Source organism: Pongo pygmaeus, chromosome 9 (assembly GCF_028885625.2).
Source record: "Pongo pygmaeus isolate AG05252 chromosome 9, NHGRI_mPonPyg2-v2.0_pri, whole genome shotgun sequence".
Classification (NCBI taxonomy): domain Eukaryota; kingdom Metazoa; phylum Chordata; class Mammalia; order Primates; family Hominidae; genus Pongo; species Pongo pygmaeus.
The window spans coordinates 67,103,577-67,122,764 of NC_072382.2; the positions used below are offsets into that span (position 1 = coordinate 67,103,577).

General features: G+C 42.3%; 1 pseudogene; it reads right to left on the reverse strand.

Annotated features, from left to right (window-relative positions):
* Positions 1 to 17,712: 17,712 nt before the first annotated feature.
* Positions 17,713 to 19,188, reverse strand: LOC129007461 (keratin, type II cytoskeletal 8-like; annotated as a pseudogene).

Consider the following 19,188-nt stretch of genomic DNA (forward strand, 5'->3'; position numbering starts at 1 on the left):
TGTACTTTAAAAAAGTTTCTAAATCCACATTGATATTGTTTGTGAATAATTCATTTTTATCCCTTTCCAACCCTTAGACTTAATTTCTTTTTCTTGTCTTATTGACTTACCTAGGATTCCTAGTACAATGTTGAAGTGATGATAGCAGGCATTCTACTGTGTTCCCTGTTGCAGAGAAGCTTTTAAGTTTTCACCATTAAATGTGAGTTTGCTCTAGGTTTGGGGTAGATATTCTTTATCAGATTAAGAGAATTCCCTTCTACCCTTAGATTGCTAAGCATTATTATCATAAATGGATGTTGACTTTTTTTTTTTTTGAGAAGGAGTCTCGCTCTGTCACCCAGGCTGGCATAATCTCAGCTCACTGCAAGCTCCGCTTTCCAGGTTCATGCCATTCTCCTGCCTTAGCCTCCCGAGTAGCTGGGACTACAGGTGGCTGCCACCACGCCCAGCTAATTTGTTGTATTTTTAGTAGAGATGGGGTTTCACCGTGTTGGTCAGGCTGGTCTCGATCTCCTGACCTCATGATCCGCCCGCCTTGGCCTCCCAAAGCGCTGGGATTATAGGCCTGAGTCGCCACACCCGGCCGGATGTTGACTTTTATCAGAAGATTTTTGTGCCCCTATTGAGATAATTATGTACTTTTTTTCTCTTTTAATAAACCAGTGTGATTAATTACTTAGGTTGTTTCCTTGGGTTTAATTTGCTGTTCTTTTTCTTATTAGTTTTAGCTTAAGCTGTGTCCAAAACCCACTTACACAATCTGTATAATTTCAATTCTTTGAATTCTTCAATTATTTTATTTTCCCCTTCTGTTAGCTTGGTAATTCTATTCCTTTACTCTTCTTTTAGTAGTGACCCATGAAATTATAATACGCACTGGCTTATCAATGTCTAATCTAAATTATTACTCTTTCTCTTTCCAGACAATGTAAGGACCTTTAGAATAACTTCATTTCTTGTCTGGACTTATAGTTACTGTTGCTATATATTTTAATTCTCTCTCTCTCTCTCTATATATATATATATATATACATATATTTATATATATTATGTACAACAATAAATATATGTAATAAAAATATATTTAATATTAAATGTATATATTTAAACCCATTAGATGTTATTCCATTATTGTTATTATTTTAAAAATACAATAGTTATCTAGCCTTCTCCCTTTTTTGATGTTCTTCATTAATGCCTGTGTCTAGAATGCCTGTGTTCTTCTGCTTGAAGAACACCCTTTAGTATTTTCCATTAACAGGGGTTTGCTGGAGTTAAATAATCTCGTCCTTTAGAAGGACATGTTAGCTGGGTATTAAATTCTGGGTTAGTGCTTATTTTCTTTCAGAACTTTGAAGATATTCCATTGTCTCTGGCTTCTACAGTTTCCACTGAGAAGTTACCTGGCAGCCTCATTGTTGTTGTTCCAGTCAAGGTAATCTCTCGATTCCTTACTGTTTTTGATATTGTTTCTTTGTCATTTTTAAAAAATAATTTACTATGATTTGCCTGAATGTGGTATTTATTCAGCGTGGGTTTCACAGTGTGTCCTGAATCTGGGGCTTTGTCTTTTGTCAGTTTTAGAAATTCTTCATCCACTATCCTTTTAGATACTGCTTTTTCAAATTTTCTCTCCTGTTCTTCCAGGATTCTGTTTACACATATGTTAGACCTTAGCACTGTATTCTGTATGTCTTTTATGTTCATATCTGTATTTTCAATCTCTTTGCCTCTCCATGAATCTGGTTATTCATTGTGGATATTTTCTTCCAATCTGTTTTCCCAATTCACTTTAGCTGCTGCTAAACCCATTAATCAGTTTCTTTCTACATAACTCTAATATAGAGTTCAGGTAAGGTTTGAGCAGGGCCCAATTCTATTTCTCTGAGATTCCAGGCTCTTCCCTCTTCTGTGTATGAGCTTTGTCCTCAGGTTGGCTTTGTCCATGGTAGCAAGACAGAAGCAAGGACTACTTGTTTTCTTGATTACGTCAAGCAGACATAAGAGTGCTTTTGTGTCAGCAATTCAAGCAAAATTCTTGAATTCTTGCTTCTCATCATGATTCTTCTGGCTTTGTTAACATGCCTGCCTTTAGACCAATGTCTGTGACCAGAAAGATAGAATGTGCTAATTTAATTAGGTTCCACCGCTGGAGCTGGAATTGGGGTCAGTTTTCCGAAGGCATGTGTTGCTTAGAGGAGAGGTAGATATCCGAATGAAATTAATAAATTAAAAGCTGGGCATTGTTAGAGAGGAGTGATGTATACTTACAAGGCAGCCAAATGCCTACTACATCTTCCAGTGAGCATAATGAGCATAAACTTATGACTACTCTTGGAGCCTATGCAGACAAATAGGTGTTGGCTGAGGTTGCCCCAATTTCCAAGAGAATGACTTTCTGTGATAAATTTGTTTCTCATATGCCTTTCTGCACTGAGAGCCTGACAAGCTAAAAAATGGCATTTCTAAGCTCCCTTGCAGCTAGGGTTCTGGACATGACTTTCTACTAGTGAAATGTACTCATGTGAGATTTGAAAAGTTTAGATGAGGCAGAGGCTGTTTCCCAATTGGTTTTAGCTTTGTTTGTTTTTGATTAAAAAAGATTGTGGTGATGAATCTATTAACCAGATTATAGATACAGAGAAGCAGTGGCTATGATGCCAACTTCCTTGTCTTGATTCTTGAGAATTCAAGCAATGTGTTCAAGGTTACATGGATAACAAGTGACAGAGTTCAAGCTCAGGTGTCTGAACTACTTAGTGAGTTCTTGAAGTTTGTCCCGTGGTTGCTGAGAAGTAGTGGCTTCCCAGCTGGGTCAGTTCTGTTGTCTCCTAAAAATCCTTCCTGAAGGTCAGTCTAGAGCTCACCCCTCCAGCTCTTCTAATCATTTTGTAAGCTCTTAATTCTCTCTATTGTAGACCTTTCTGCTTACAATATCTACAGCCATTTCCATTTCCTGCACTGAAACCTTTTCACTAGCATAATAAGGAAAACACTTTTCTGAGATCTGGACAGAGCTAGTTTATTTCCAAAAATTCCAGGTGTCCTAATTACAATCATGGGATGGGTATAGATTAATAACCAGGTTTCTTCCAACAAGCAGGGACAAGTACGTGTTCTTTTATATGGCCACAGAATAGCCTGAATGGAATGGAGAAACTCAGTAACTGTGGTCCAGGTTGGGCTTGACTTCCTTGGGTCTTGCCTCCACTGGGTGGGTGGGGGGTGGGAATCCTTTTTACTGTGTGCCTACTCTGTGCCACAGCCTTCACTCAGTGCTTCACAAACATCGTCCATCCACAGCTCACTACAGCCTGGAAAGCAGGTATGATTATCCTCAGTTTACATGTGGGAAAACTGAGACTCAGAGAGGTTAAAGCAACCTGCCCAAGATTCTGTAGATAATAAATGACAGAATCAGAGTTAACATCAGGCCTGTCTGCATGCTCAGCCTATACTTGTTTACATTTTAAAATCTCTTTTCTTTCCTTTCTTTTTTTTCCTGTCTTGCTCTGTCACCCAGTCTGGAGTGCACTGGTATGATCATAGCTTACTGTTTCTTGAACTCCAGGGCTCAAGCAATCCTCCTGCCTCAGCCTCATGAGTAGCTAGGACTACAGGCGCACACCACTGTGCCTAGCTTCATTTATTTATTTATTTAGTTAGTTAGTTAGTTAGTTAGTTAGTTAGTTAGTTAGTTGAGACAGGATCTCATTATGTTGCCCAGGCTAGTCTCAAACTCCTGGGCTAAAGCAATCCTCCTGCCTTGGCTTCCCACATCTTTGAGATTATAGGCATGAGCCACCACGCCTGGCCTCTTTTATTAATTATAAAGGTAATGCATGTTCATTGTAGAAACTTTGGCTTCACCCCTTTGGAGTCATGGTAGCAAGATAAAAACAGGGGCTATTTTTTCTATGAATATATTTATATAAAGTCCCTGCTGCTTTTGTCACATATGATGCCTAGTTTTTGATACAAGATATATGAACTCTGTATTAGTCCATTCTCATGCTGCTATGAAAAAAATACCCAAGACTGGGTAACTTATAAAGAAAAGAGGTTTAATTGACTCAAAGTTCCACATGGCTAGGGAGACCTCAGGAAACTTACAATCATGGTGAAAGGTAGCTCTTCATAGGGCGGCAGGAGAGAGAATGAGTACCAGCAGGGAAAATGCCAGACGCTTATAAAATCGTCAGATTTTGTGAGAACTCACTCACTATCACGAGAACAACATGGGGGAAACTGCCCCCATGATTCAGTTACCTCCCACTGGGTCCCTCCCATGAGGGGATTATGGGGATTACAATTCAAGATGAGATTGAGGGGGGACACAGCCAAACCATATCAAACTCTATTTTCTTTCTTTTTGTTATTCTCTTCCTTTTGTTTTCCCTTGATCACTGGTATGAACAATATTTCAGAAATAGCTAATTAACAAGCTGACTTTGTGTTGACCTATTAATAAGTGAAAGGGTAGACAATTACCTGCAATAACTGAATTGTAGATAATTATAAGGACTCACAGGTCACATCTTAACTCATTATCTCATTAATAGGCTCTGTGAGCTAATTTAAAAGGATTACAGCATTCCTAATATCAGTAATCTTTTTTTTTTTGAGACGGAGTCTTGCTCTGTCACCTAGGCTGGAGTGCAGTGGCGCAATCTCGGCTCACTGCAGCCTTTGCCTCCTGGGTTCAAGCCATTCTCCTGCCTCAGCCTCGCAAGTAGCTGGGACTACAGGCGCCTGCCACCATGCCTGGCTAATTTTTGTGTTTTTAGTAGAGACGGGGTTTCACCATGTTGGTCAGGCTGGTCTCGAACTCCTGAGCTCATGATCCACCTGCCTCAGTCTCCCAAAGTGCTGGGATTATAGGCCTGAGACATCACGCCCAGCCAACATCAGCAATCTTATATGATGATTTTAACCATATAGAATCACACTGGCCAAAGTGTGTGTGTGTGTGTGTGTGTGTGTGAATATGTGTGTGTGTGTGTTTGTGTGTGTGTGTGTTTTGATTGCCTATTCTTTTCTCACAGGCTGTAGGCAATAGTTACCAATGTTGCCACAAAAATTTAAAAGATGTTATCTGTTGCCTATTTAGCCCAAATTGGTCAGGAGTATAATTCACCATAATCATGTCAACAATTCTAAGGCAGCAGTTGAAAGTCAGTGCTGTACTCTGTGGCTGAAAATGAACTATGAGCAAATCTCACATTGAAAAATCCCACGTGATGAGCATTGAGATTCTCAAAAGTGACTGTGATCTGGACTTCATTCAATTTTAAGTACTTTGGTAGTTATGACAATAAAAATCACCTCTACTCCAGTTTTCCTCCTCCTCCTCCTGCTTCTCCTCCTCTCATGATAATATAGTCACAATGTCAACAACTCAAAGTATAAAGAGAAAGTCCCCCTCCCATCCTTGACTCCCATCTATCCATTCCCATCTGTGCCTTTGGTAACCATCTTCTTTTTCTTATGTATCTTTCTAGAGATTCTTTATGTATATACAAGCAAATATAAGTACATATTCTTGTTTTTCTTCCTTCTTTACACAAAAAGTAGCAAAATATATGCACTGTTCTGTACTTTTTTCCCATTTAAAACTGTATATTAGAGATCTTTCCGTATTAGAACATAAAGAGCACCTTCATTCATTTTTATAGCTACTTAATGTTCTATTTTATGAATGTCATGTAATTTATATTTCTAGTTCCCTAGTCAACTTGATGGCCATTTGAATTGTTTCTAATATTTTGCTACTACAAACAGTGCTGTGGTGAATAGCATTGTACATACGTCATTTCGCACATAAGAGTCTATCAGTAGAATAAATTGCCAAAAGTAAAATTGTTGGGTGAAAAGATAAATACTTTTTTTTTTTTTGAGACGGAGTCTCACTCTGTTGCCCAGGCTGGAGTGCAGTGGCACAGTCTTGGCTCACTGTAACCTCCGTCTCCCAGGTTCAAGCAATTCTTCTGTCTCCGCCTCCCGAGTAGCTGGACTACAGGTGCCTGCCACCACACCCGGCTAATTTTTGTATTTTTAGTACAGACAGGGTTTCACCATATTGGTCAGGCTGGTCTCGAACTCCTGACCTCATGTGATCCACCCGCCTCAGCCTCCCAAAGTGCTGGGATTACAGGCGTGAGCCACCATGCCCGGCTGAAAAGATAAATACTTTTAAAATTTAAATAGATAATTTGAGATTTATCTTTATAGAACTTATGTCAATATACACTCTCACCACCAATGTTTGAAATGCCTGTTTTCCCAGTCTCACTGTGAGAGTGTTATCAAACTTTGGATTTTTGTCAATGTACTCAGTAAGTAAACATTTCTATCTTAGTGTTTTATTTTGTATTTTATTCATTATGCATGAGGCTAAGAATATTTTCGTGTGTTTAAAATTTATTTATATTTCTTGTCTACTCATGTTCTTTGCCCATTTTCTATTGGGTTACTTAGAAGTCTTATTGACTGCTAGTGACTCCTGTTATACATTAGGGAGATTACTTCTTTGTGATTTGATATGAAAAGTTTTCCCTGGTTTAATATTTATTCTTCAACTTTACTTTCAGTGTTTTTTAAATACGCAGAGTAGTTTTTCGTTTTGGTATAGTTGAACTTCTTGGTCTTATATGGCTTCTGGATTTTGGGTGATAGAAGGCTTTCCTTACTACAAGATGAAAGGTATTTTTCCATTTTTCTTTTAGCATTTGTGAGGTTTTTTTAAAAAAGTTAAATTTTTTACACATTTGAAGTTAACCTAGAGAGCCATGAAGAGTGGATTCAACTTTATTTTTGTCTAAGTGGCTGCTTATTTGTCCCAGTACTACTTATTTAGTGGTCCATAATTTCTCCAATGACTTGAGATGTCAGCTTTATGATACTGTATCCATATATGATTTTGAGACTATTTCTGAATGTGATGTTCTACTCCATTAGCCTCTGTCTGCAACTTACAGGCCAGCACTACATTGTTGTGATGACTGAGGCTTCATAACATCCTTTTATATCTAGGAGTACTGACCCACCTGCCCCTTGCTCCTTGCTCTTCTTTACATTTTTTATTGCTATTCTTGCTTCTTTCTTTTTCTATATGAACTTTTAGACTCAAATGTTTTAGCCAAAAAAGCCTATTTGTATGTTTGTTGGATTACATTAAAATTTTTAAATTAAGCGATGGAGAATTTACAGCTTTATGATGTTGAGGATTTCTATCCAAGAGCGTGATATATTTCCATTTGTTTAAATTTTTTGAGGGGGGTTATGTTTAGTAGCATGTTATAAATTTTCCTTACACGGGCCTTGACTATTTCTTGCTAAGTTTGTTGCCAGGTATTGAATTTTTTTTTTGTTTCTAATAGAAATAAGGTCTTTTCTTGCATCATGTTACTTATATTAATAAAACTTGATGTTTGTAAATTAATTTTGTTCCCGACTAATTTTGTTGTATTTTGTTTTTGCTGTAGTGGATTTTTAGCATATTTCCTTGGGTTTTCAAGATATAGAATTATATTTCCTGCAATAGTTCCTCTCTTCTAATTTTTATACCACTAGTTTATTTTAATCTGGTTGATTCACCTAACACACCCAGTAAAGTATTAAGTAGTGTTGACATGACCATCTTTGTTTTGTTGTTTCAGAATTTAATGGAGACGCTTCTAGTGTTTCCCCATTAAGTCTGATGTTGGTATTGGGTCGAGATAATTTTTTTTTTCATGTTAAGAAGGTATCTTTCTCTACCTTATTGAATGTTGTGATCAAGAATATTGTTTCAAATGCCTTTAGTGTCTATGGAGGTGATCATATGATTTCCCTCTCAAATCTGTAATATTCAAATTTATTGTGATTAATTATGTAAGTAGATTTCATAATGTTAAACCATACTTGCACCCTGAAATATATCCCACTTGGTTATGATGTTGAAACCTGATTGATAATTCTTATTGAGGATTTTTAACTGATGGTCATAAGTGATATTGATCTATAGCTTGCTTTTTGGTATACAGTATTAAGTTTTGATATCAATGGTATACTTGCTTCATATAAAGAATTTGAAAGTTTTTTTTCAATGCTTTGGAACAATTAAAAAACATTGGAATATTTACATTTTAAAAGTTTGTTCAAATTTCCCTTGTGAAATTGCCTGGGCCTGCTGCTTTTTTCAGGGGTAGGGTAACTCTTTGACAGTCTTCTCTATCTCTTCCGTATAAATTGGCCTCCATCATTTCTTTGTCTTGTGGTCAGTTTTGTGTACATGGCTCTTCTGCTATTTAGGAATCTTGGATTTTTCTTCTTGTAGTTGCCTTTATAATTATAACCTTCTATGATGTCCTTTACTCTCCATTTCTTTTTTTTTTGAAATGGAGTCTTGCTCTGTCACCCAGGCTGGAGTGCAGTGGCACAATCTTGGCTTATTGCAACCTCTGCCTCATGGGTTCAAGCGATTCTCCTGCCTCAGCCTCCCGAGTAGCTCCTGGACACACCACGTCCGGCTAATTTTTTAAATATTTTTAGTAGAGATGGGGTTTCACCGTGTTAGCCAGGATGATCTTGATCTTCTGACCTCATGATCTGCCTGCCTCTGCCTCCCAAAGTGCTGGGATTATAGGCGTGAGCCGCCATGCCCGGCCTACTGGCCGTTTCTTTAGGTAGTGTCTATGACTTCCCGGTTACGAGAATAATAAAACGAGCTCAGATCCTAATACTTTATTCTTGAGAACCTGTATCTACTCTTTCAACAAACCTTTTCTGAGTGTCTGCTGTGTTCCAGACCTAGGTGAGCCTGGAAAATGCAGAGGTGAATCATAGACACCACATGCCCTTATGGGGCTCGAAGTCCATAACCTGGGAAGGCAGCCATGGACTTTGACGGCTATGACTGTATGTTGGATGCTATGATTAGGATTTGTGCAGCAGACTGTGGGGACACAGAAGAGAAGTGCCCACCCCAGGCCAGGAGGGGGTTTGTTAGGAAAGACTCTGGGAAGGTGATACTACAGCAAGTCTCAAAGGATGAGCTGTGGCCAGGAAGAATGTTCGAGGTAGAGGGGCTGGACAAAGGCTTGGAGTTGTGGAGCAGTGTGGGAGGGCTGGAAATGGGGTGCACTTGTGTGAGAGATGGGGCCTCACAAGGCTTGGATGAAAGACAAGAGGCAGATTATAAGGGCTCTTGATGGCCAGGCGCAGTGGCTCACGCCTGTAATCCTGGCACTTTGGGAGGCCGAGGAGGGCAGATCACTTGAGGTCGGGAGTTCGAGACCAGCCTGGCCAACATGGTGAAACCCCATCCCCACTAAAAATATAAAAATTAGCCAGGCGTGGTGTAGTCCCAGCTACTTGGAAGGCTGAGGAAGGAGAATTGCTTGAACCTGGGAGGCAGAGGTTTCAGTGAGCCAAGATAGCACCATTGCACTCCAGCCTGGGCAACAAAAGGGAAACTCCATCTCAAAAAAAAAAAAAAAAGAAGGAGCGGGGAGGGTTCTCGAATGCCATATCCATGAGTGTGGCTGGCTTTAATAGTGTGCAACCTGTACAGCCAGACAGATAGGGCCCTGTTCTCAGAAGGGCCTCATGTTTTTGGTGTTATGCCTTGCTGTTACCATCTTGAAATTTCTAAATTTCATCTTTCAACTTGTGTTTTGTAACTAAAGTCTGGTGGGACAATGGTACATGCACATGAGTAGTGGAGACACACCAGGTGACAGCACTAGCACACATAGGGACAGGCCTGGCTGCTGCTGCAAGTGTGTGTGTTTCAGGAGAAGTCCACGGCACTGTAGGGCTCCAAGCCAGCTGAGCTGGGCCCAGTGCCCATCACATCAGCTAAGACTGTGGCAGCAGCCACAGTGGCCACAGAAGAAAGCGGGTCTCTGCATGGGGACAGTGCATGGGAAGCTGCTTGCCTGTTCACTCCCAGACTGTGTTCCTTTGATAGCTACACAAATATTAACTCTCTGGCCTGAGCACTGGAACAGGAATTGCTAGTACTCACGCAGCAAACTTAGTCAGTAAATTATTACAAAATAAAAGCAAACACAAGGATATTGCAATAAAGCATAGCAGCATGTATCAGAATTTTTTGAAGAGTTTAGAATCTCTGGTTTTTATTTATTTTATTTTTTTTAGAGACAAGATCTCCCTCTGTCACCAAGGCTGGAGTGCAGTGGCTCAAGCTATCCTCCCGCCTTGGTCTCCCAAGTAGCTGAGACTACAGGCATGCACTACCGTACCCAGCTAATGTTTTTATTCTGTAGAGACAGAGGTCTTGCTATGTTACTCAAGTTAGTCTCAAATTCTTGGGCTCAAGTGATTCTCTTGCCTTGGCTTCCCAAAGTGTTGGGATTACAGGCGTGAGCTACCATGCCCAGCCTCTGATTTTTAAAACTGCTGCAACATAACAAAGCAAATATCTGCAGGCTTAGAGACAGAAACCAAATATAAAAATCATTGCATTAGATTGAAAAGAGCCCTATTTTCATAGGAAGTTTCAGATTAAGCAATTATTAATGAGGAAGACAATTTTAAAATAAATTTTTCCTTGTAATTGAAGATACAGAAATATATACATAAACAGGACTTCTGAATTACATACAAATCATGAAACCACTTTCAGCTTCTTATTTAACCTCCACATGTTACAAGAAATGTCAAAGAAAACATTAAAATGACATTGTATAAGTGTACATTAAAATTAAATTCAGATTGACACAAAAATGACTTGTATGAAAAGTTAAATCTTTTTAGAAAAATAATTCCACAAGAATTATCAGTTCTAGATGTACTAAATCAGATCCAGTAACAGGTAGATCCAATAAGAGATCCACTAGAAATTACATCCCTAGAAAGATCCTTCTGAAAATTAAAAATTATAAAAATTGTCACCTTTAATTTGCCAAGAACAATTGATATACCTTCAATTGTACTAACTAAAAATGAAGATCCTAAAAGTATACATTTTGACGACCTCTTTGATTTTTGCAGAAAATGATTTGTGGAAATGATTTTGTGGAAAAATGAGCCAGAAAAATCTTATGATGAATCAAGATACCACATGAATGGAGCAATTTTTTTTTTTTCGAGACAAGCTCTTGCTCTGTCCCCCAGGCTGGAATGCAGTGGTGCAATCATAGCTCACTGTTACCTCAATTTCCCTGGCTCAAGCGATCCTCCTGCCTCAGCCTTCCAAGTAGCTAGGACTACAGGTGGGTACCACCACACCCAGTTACTTTTTTTATCTTTTGGAGAGACAAGGTCTTACTGTATTGCCCAGCCTAGTCTCAAACTCCAGGGCTCAACTATCCTCCTGCGTTGGCCTCCCAAAGTGCTGGGATTACAGGTGTGAGCCACCCCTCTTGGCCTAATGGAGCATTCTTACTTGTTGTATTGCATAACATTATGACACCAAAATACTACCTTTTTGCAGTTTGTAAATTTGTTTTTACTCATGTTACCCCTATTATGTTTTACAAGTAATGTTTTTAAAGGAAAAAACTATTTTTAGTGCTCTTAATGACATCTTCCCCCTGCATTTTGGTTAAGGCACCTTGCATTTTAATTTTGCACGGGGCCCTGCAAATTATGCAGCTGCTGCTGCCCCTTAGGTTGGTCTACGGTACAGGTAATGTAGGTGAAGGGGCTTTAAGGAGTTTTAAACCGACACTGTCATATTCATATTTTGGAAGAGGTGTGGAAGATGAACACCCATTATGTCTCACCTTTTTTGCTGGACTGTAAGCTCTGAGAGGGCAGAGTTTGCCTCTAATCTTTGTGTCTCCCATAGGGCCTAGCACAATGCCTGGCACACGATGGGCTGTAGAGCGCATTGGTTAGGCAGGGGGATTGGAAGCCAGGCTTCTTGGCATTGAGTCCTGGTCTGACACTTACTAACAAATTACCTAACCTCTCTTCCCTTCACTGTCCATATCTGTAAAATACAGAGTGTGATGGTTCTATTTTGCAGAGTTTTTAGGAAGACTAAATAAATACATGTGAAGTATTTAGAATAGTATCTGATATTTAGTATTCATTCAAATGTTAACTATTATCACTTTAAGTAAATATTTTTTGGAAGGATTTTTAAACTTCTGTAAGCAAAAGAGAATGTGGGTGCAGTTTTAGAAGCATTGAAGAAATAGAGGGTCCTGGCATGCGTGCCAAGATTGCATCAACTTTTGTGACTAAAATAATAATTTATTATTTCAGCCCCTGAGAGGATTCAACCCTACACAATTACCTTTCTCCCACCTTATGGAGAGGATTGCCTAATGGAGGCGTATATAGAACTAAATAGGAATACTTTTTTGGCTAAAACAGTAGGAAACAATTCAAAAAACTTACAATGAAATACCACTTCATGTCTGTTAGGATGGCTATTATTGGAAAATTGGGAAATTACAAGTGTTGGTAAGGATGCGGAGAAATTGGAATCCTTATGCCCTGCTGGTGGGAATATGAAATGGTGTAGTTGGTAAGGTAAACGTTATGGTAGTTCTCCCCAAAATTAAAAAGAATTACCATCTGATCCAGCAATTCCATTCCATTACCATCTGATCCAGCAATTCAGTATATACTGAAAAAAAAAAAATTGAAAGCAGGGACATGGACAGATATTTGCACACCCATATTCATAGCAGCATTATTTACAATAGCCCAAAGGGAGAAGCAACCCAAGTGTTTGTGGACAGATGAATGGATGAACAAAATGTGATACATACATGCAATCAAATCTTATTTAGCCTTAGAAAGAAAGGATATTCTGACACATGCTCAACACAGGAGAACCTTGAAGCCATTATGCCAAGTTAAGTAAGCCAATCATGAATACTTTGTTATTCCACTCATATGAAATACTTAAAGTACTCAAATTCATAGGAACAGAAAGTAGAATGGTGGTTGTCAGGTGGAGTGGGATGGGGAGTTATTGTTTAATAGGTAGCGTTTCAGTTTTGCAGGATGAAGGAAGTTCTGGGAATGGCTGGGCGTGGTGGCTCACGTCTGTAATCCCAGCACTTTGGGAGGCCAAGGTGAGCGGATCATCTGAGGTCAGGAGTTCGAAACTAGCCTGGCCAAAATAGCAAAACCCCGTCTCTACTGAAAATACCAAAAAAAGAAAAAAAAAATTAGCTGGGCATGGTGGCGGGCACCTGTAATCCCAGCTACTTGGAGGCTGAGGTAGGAACATGGCTTGAACCTAGGAGGTGGAGCTTGCAGTGAGCCGAGATCTCGCCACTGCACTCCAGCCTGGGTGACAGAGCGAGACTCAGTCTCAAAAAAAAAAAAAAAAAAAAAAAGCTCTAGAGATGGATGGCCGCAATGGTTACAAAGCAATGTGAGTGTATTTAATGCTAATAAGCTGTGCAGTTAAAAATTGTTAAAATGGTAAATTTTATGTTATGTATGTTTTACCACAATTTTAAAAATAAAAAATAACCCACCAATACAAACAATAAGGAAGCGTATTGGCACATATAACTGGAGGTCCTGAGGTAGGGAGTGTTTCCTGATTGGCTTCTCAGGGTTTCTCTGGACTTAACCTCTTTTGGGGAGGGGAAGGAGGTATCAAGATGGCTGCCACAGTTTCTCATTCACCACAACCACATCCCAAAAATGAAAAGTCTTTCTATTCCAGCCTTTGAAGCAAAGGGCCTGAGATTCACTCTGATTGGAAAGCCGTCATGTGCTTATCCTTGAACCAATGACTGTTGGAATAATAGGTATTATTGTCTTAAGCCAACTCCAGAGCCTGCAGTTAGAGATGGGACAGCTTCCCTCCTAGGGACACAGGCTGCCAGCGAGAGGGGTGAGTGTCTGTTAGGAAGGAAGGAAAGAACAGATGGGGACGGGTAAGCAACCAGAAAGATTTACTACCTCATAGCCAGCTCAGAGATATTGGAAAGGTTTTTCCAGGAGATAAGGAAGCCATTCATGGGGAGAAATTAATGTGTGTGCAAGAGCGGATAGTTTTCCTTTATTTATTAGTTCTCAGTGCCTGCTATTCTGAAGACTCAATTTTTTTGTTTGTTTGTTTTTTTGTTTGTTTGTTTGAGATGGAGTCTCACTCTGTCGCCTGGGCTGGAGTGCAGTGGCGCGATCTCGGCTCACTGCAACCTCCGCCTCCCGAGTTCAAGCGATTCTCCTGCCTCAGCCTCCTGAGTAGCTGGGACTACAAGCACCTGCCACTAATCCCGCTAATTATTATTATTATTTTTTTTGTATTTTTAGTAGAGACAGGGTTTCACCATGTTGGCCAGGCTGGTCTTGAACTCCTGACATTGTGATTCACCTGCCTCGGCCTCCCAAAGTGCCGGGATTACAGGCATGAGCCACTGTGCCCAGCCAACTCAAATTTTTTCATGCATGCCTCATTGCTTTTTGGGAGGACATCTCAGCAATTGTGTTTTTCCTTGGAGTATAGTGATATTTATTAATCAAGATGTTGTTGCATTTTGTTTTTTCAAATATTTGTTTAGACCCACTTCCTCATGTCTTTCAGGCAGAGGGAACAGTGTCAGCAAAAGAAGATATGTATAAGGAGAAAAATGACAAATTACTAGTATGTGAAGTTTGACGTCACTGGAGCATAGTCTGTGGGTAAAGGAGTGGTAGGAGAGAAGGCTGGAAAGATAGAATGGGATCAGATCATAAAGGTCTTGAGCTAGGCAGTGCTTGCTTCAACTTACTGATGTAAAACATACATACAGTCAAGAGCATGAAGTGCATTAAGCTTAAGCCAACATTCCAGCAGATTTGTACATATGTATAAACCCATAAAATCACCATGCAGATCAAGATCTAGAACATTTCCAGCACTCCAGAATGTTCCTTCACATTCCTTCCCAGATAAACAAAATGTCAATATACATCCCTGGAGGGAACAGTAGTAGTAATTCTGGCTTCTGTCACTATTAATTAGTTCTGCCTGTTCTCTTTTTTTTCTCTTTCTTTGAGACAGGATCTTGCTCTGTTGCCCAGGCTGGAGTGCAGTGATGCAATCTCAGCTCACTGCAACCTCCGCCTCCTGGGCTCAAGTGATCCTCCCACCTCAGCCTCTGGAGTAGCTAAGATTACAGGCATGCATCAGCAAACCTGGCTGATTTTTTATTTTTTATTTTTGGAGATGAGGTCTCGCTCTGTTGCCATGACAGGAGTGTGGTGGCACGATCTCAGCCCACTGCAACCTCTGCCTCCTGGGTTCAAGCTATCCTTCTGCCTCAGCCTCCCAAGTAGCTGGGACTACATGCTCATGCCACCATGCCTGGCTAATTTTTTGTGTATTTTTAGTAGAGACGGGGTTTCACCATGTAGGCCAGACCGGTCTCGAACTCCTTACCTCAGGTGATCAGCCCGCCTCAGTCTCCCAAAGTGCTGGGATTACAGGTTTGAGCCCCACTGCCCGGCCCCTGGCTGATTTTTAAAAACTTTTTGGTAGAGATGAGGTCCCGCTGTGTTGCTCAGGCTTGTCTTGAATTCCTGAGCTCAAGTGATCCACCTACCTTGGCCTCCCAAAGTGCTGGGATTACAGGTGTGAGCCACCACACCCAGCAGAACATCATAGAAGTGAATAGAATTGTTATGGGCAGGTCTTTGTTCTTAGAGCTCCCAAGATGTGGCGTGCCGCTCCCAAGATGGTAGCAAGCCTTTTGTTCTCTGACCTGGGGTTCTTGGCCTCACGGATTCCAAGGAATGGAACCTTGGGCCATGTGGTGAGTGTTATAGCTCTATTAGAAGCCGTGGGTCATGGAAGAGAACCGTGGAACCCAGCAACTAGTGTTCAGCTCGATTAGGACAAACCCTGGGCCCTTAGTCATGCAGTAACAATGGCGTGCCTTTAGCCCGATAGGGAGCAGCAGTGGGCGCCTCGCTGGATCAGGAGTGCAGCGAACACCCTGCCAGATCTGGAGGGGTGGAAGTCAGCGTCGGGTCTGCAACGGTGGCAAACAGCAGTGGTGGGCTGCGAGCGAAAGCTGAGCTCGAGCCATAACAAACAAGGACCAGAAGAGTGTGCAGTTGCAAGACTTAATGGAATGAAAACAGAGCTCCCATACAATGGGAAGGGACCCAAAGGGGGTTGCCGCTCCCTGCTGGGATGCCTGGGTTTATATCCCGATCATTGTCCCTCCCCCTGTGCTCTCAGGCGATATATGATTTGACTATTTCTTTACCTCCTGCTTTTGGCCTAATTTGTATTTTAGTGAGCCCTCTTTACTTCCTGATTGGTTGGGTGTGAGCTGAGTTACCAGCCCTGTGTTTAAAGGTGGGTGCGGTCACCTTCCCCAGGTAGGCTTAGGAGTTCTTATTCGGCCTAGGAAATCCAGCTAGTCCTGTCTCTCAAAATGATGCAACTTGCACCCTTTTTAACCTGGCTTCTTTAACTAGGCCTAATGTTCATAAGATGCCTCTGTGTGGTTGCCTGTGTCAGAGTTTGTTTGTTTTGTTGCTTGGTGCAGTATTCCATTGAACAAATATCCCACAATTTGTTCATTATCTAGGTGATGGACATGTGGGTGATTTCCAGTTTGGGGCTAGTGTAAATACAGCCGTTATGAATGTTCTCATATATGAATTTGGTGAACATGTACACTCACTTTTCTTGGGTATATTCTGAGAAGTGGGCATGCATGATCCATATTAGTGTATACTGCCCGACAGTTCTCCAGAGTGATTGTACCAAGGGAGCTTGGATGTTAGCCTGAGGAAGACAGGGAGTGATATGATGAAACTTACATTTAACTCTGGCAGCCACTGTGTTGGATGTACTGAATTGGGATGAGATTCTAGACAGAGAGACCTGTAAGAAATCGCAGACTAGGTGCAACCAGAGTGTCTCCTGGTTGGCTTCTCAGGGTTTCCCTGGACTTACCCTCTTTTGGGCAAGGGAAGGAGGTATTAAGATGGCTGCCACAGTTTCTCATTTACCACAGCCACATCCCAAAGAGGAAAAGAGAGCCTTTCCATTCCACCCTTTCAAGCAAAGGGCCTGAGATTTGCGTCGATTGGAAAGCTGTCCTCATCCCTGAACCAATGACTGTTGCAGGGGGAATGGAATGAATGATATCAATTGTCTTAAGTCAACTCTAGAGCCTGAAGTTAGAGATGGGGCAGCTTCCTTCCTAGGGACACGGGCTGTCTGCAGGAGGAGTGAGTATCTGTTAGGAAGGAGGAAAGGGATAGATACGCAGCCCCCAGGGGCGATGAGGGATGGTGAACCCCTGAGCCCAGGCAATGGGCACGGAGGAAGAGAATGGTTTTAAGAGATAATAAGAAGGCAGAATTTTCGTGATTGTTTGGATATGGTGGGGAGGGAGATAAGGGAGTCCCAGATGACCGCCAAAACTCTGACTTGGTGTTAACAGAATGGTGGTGCCCTTGTCTAAAGGAGAGAGCACTTGAGAAGGAGCAGGTTTGAGGAAGATGAGCTCCATTTTTTTGTTTGTTTGTTTTGGACAATTGGCAGAGCTAGCTGAGATTTTATTTTGGAAAAAAAAAAGCAACAATTGAATTGTTTTGTAGCTGAAAGCATGGCCAACGGGGGTGTCCCAGGCAGTAAACTCCCCCAGCAGGTGGGCTGAGGGCTAGGGCTGAGCCTCAGGTGAGGTGAGTCTCCTGTTCCTGTGCTCCACTGCACAGCGGCTTCCTCCACAGGCCCTGGGGCAGCCGCAGGAGGGGCAGGCTGGTAGGGGCTGTCATGGCCATTCACTTGGGTAGGACATCAGAGGACTTGGACACTAGCTTGCCATCTCGCGTTTCCACCTTCTTCACAACCATGGCCCTGGAGGAGCTGGCGTGGCTGAAGGAGCTGGAGCCTCCACCAGAGCCAAAGCTGGAGCCCAGGCTGTAGCTGAGGCCTGTTGTAGAGGGCTTGTGAGGTGGCCGTAGGCCGAGCTCAACCCACCTGAGTAGCCACTGGTGGTCTTCAGATGGACACTCATGTTCTGTATCCCAGACCCCAGCTAGCTCTCCTCGCCCTCCAGCAGCTTCCTATAGGTGGCGATCTTGATGTCCAGGGCCAGCTTGACATTCATCAGCTCCTGGTGCTCCATGGCACAGCTGCTGCACCATGTCCTGCTTGGCCCGCTACAGGGCGGCCTCCAGCTCGACAGCTTCCTGTTGGCATCCTTAACAGCCAGCTCCCCACGCTGCTTGGCATCTGCGATGGCAGCCTCCAGGGAAACCCTCTGGCCTTTGAGGCCCTCAATCTCAGCCTGGAGCTGGCTGATGTTCCTATTAATCTCAGAGATCTCCATCTTTGCATAATGCAGGTCATTCCCGTGCTTCCCAGCCAGTGTCTGCAGCTCCTCATACTTGAGCTGGTGCATGCCCTCAGCCTCAGCCCAGCTGCCGTTGGTGATCTCCTTGTACTGCGCCTTGACCTCAGGGATGATGCTGTCCATGTCCAGGGAGCAGCTGTTGTCCATGGACAGCACCACAGATGTGTCCGAGATCTGGGACTGCAGCTCCCAGATTTCCTCTTCATACAGCTGCCTGAGGAAGTTGATCTCATCAGTCAGCCCTTCCAGGAGAGACTCCAGCTCTACCTTGTTCATGTTAGCTTCAGCCACATGTTACCTTCTTGATGAGGACAAATTCATTCTCCATCTCTGTACGCTTATTGATCTCATCCTCATACTTGTTCTTGAAGTCCTCCACCAGCCCCTGTATGTTGCCAAGCTTCAGCTTCTCCTGGCCCAGAGTGTCCAGCTGCCGCCGAAGTTTGTTGATGTGGCTCTCGAACATGCTGTCCATGTTGCTCTGAGCTGTCTTCTGCTGCTGCAGGAGGCTCCACTTGGTCTCCAGCATCTTGTTCTGCTGCCCCAGGGGCCGCACCTTCTCGATGAAGGAGGCAAACTTGTTGTAGAGGGTCTTGATCTGCTCTTTCTCCTGGGTGCGCACAGCCTGGATGTTGGGGTTCACCTCCAGCTTAAGGGAGCTCAGCAGGTTCTGGCTAACCATGATGGCTGTGATGACCCCCATACCACTGGCCCCACCATAGCCTCCACCCAGACCCATGTGGGTGCCCAGGCCACCCTGGAAGCTGCTGCTGCTGCCCACTCGGGAGAAGCTCTAGGAGCTGATATGGGCACCAGGCCCGCTTGTGTAGGAGCTGCTGCTTAAGGCCTAGGGGCCAGAGGTGGACACCCTGTAGTACTTCTGGGTCACCCTGATGGACAT